We start from the raw sequence: 1,261 nt of genomic DNA on the forward strand, positions 1-1,261 counted from the left end.
GTTGCCGGGGAGAACGGTACAAGAAGCGCTTCAAGGAATAGGTTTGCTGAATTAATTCGTCAAAGCGGTAACCTCGTTCCTTCTTCTTTTTTTTTTTTTTCTCTTGCTTTTTGTCTTCAGTTTATTTCATTCATAGTTTTGATTTGATTGTGCAAAAAAAATAAAATAAAATAAAATAAAAATAATATACATATATTTTGTGTTGCATGCGTAGGCATAGAGACGAGTTAGGTAGATTTGCAAGAAGACCGGAATTAGAACCTGACACTTTTCCTGTGAATTTGCCCGATACGCCATCTAATTCTAACACCATGAGCAATCACGAAGATCAGCCCATTAGGACTCTCCAGGACTATCTCCATCCTACACGCACAGCCACACCGTCATGCATTATGTTCCCACCCAATGTCCCACAACAGGATTTTAAACCAGGAATGATACAGTTACTTCCTACCTTTCATGGCTTAGAGAATGAAAATCCTTACGTGCACATTAGAGAGTTTGAGGAGGTAGTGGCGACTTTTCATAGTCAACCCGGTACAATAGATGCAGTTAGACTTAAGTTTTTTCCATTTTCTCTGAAAGATAGAGCGAAAAGTTGGTTGTATTCACTGAGACCGCGGTCAATAGGATCTTGGGATGAGATGACACAGGTTTTCTTTAACAAATACTTCCCCCACCATAAGACCAGTGGTTTGAAGAGACAGATTTCAACCTTTGCACAAAAGGATAGTGAGACTTTGTATCAGGTGTGGGAGAGGTTTAAAGATTTGTTGAACTTGTGTCCTCATCACGGCTATGAGAGTTGGCGTTTAGTTAGTTACTTTTATGAGGGACTTACACCTAGAGAGCGCCAATTTGTAGAGATGATGTGTAATGGTGAGTTCTTGCAGAAAGATCCGGATGAGGCCATAGAGTACCTGAATGATCTAGCTGAGAAAGCTCATACTTGGACAGGACCTAGTGCGACTGATAGTACTAGTAGGTCACGACCTACAGCTACTCTTTCTAGTGGAGGAATTTACCATCTTAGAGAGGAGGATAATCTCAAGGCCCGGATAGACATTCTGACTAGGGAGTTAGAGGCCTTAAAACAAAGGATACAAAGGTTACACATACTGTTTCTCGTGTTGAGTCCCATGGACCCTGTTTTGTATGTGGTGGAGTGGATCACCTAGCTCAGGATTGTCCCACATTTGCTGAAATGAGGGGTGTGTATGAGGAACATTGTAATGCCCTAGGTATGTACAAGAAGCCTTTT

General features: G+C 41.2%; 1 non-coding gene across 1 annotated transcript; it reads right to left on the bottom strand.

The window, feature by feature from the left end:
- Positions 1 to 691: 691 nt before the first annotated feature.
- Positions 692 to 799, bottom strand: LOC120108343. The gene has a single exon (XR_005509729.1). It is a non-coding gene; the product is annotated as a small nucleolar RNA R71 (small nucleolar RNA).
- Between the last annotated feature and the right edge of the window lie 462 nt (positions 800 to 1,261).

Source organism: Phoenix dactylifera, unplaced genomic scaffold (genome assembly GCF_009389715.1).
Source record: "Phoenix dactylifera cultivar Barhee BC4 unplaced genomic scaffold, palm_55x_up_171113_PBpolish2nd_filt_p 001286F, whole genome shotgun sequence".
Taxonomy (NCBI): Eukaryota; Viridiplantae; Streptophyta; class Magnoliopsida; order Arecales; family Arecaceae; genus Phoenix; species Phoenix dactylifera.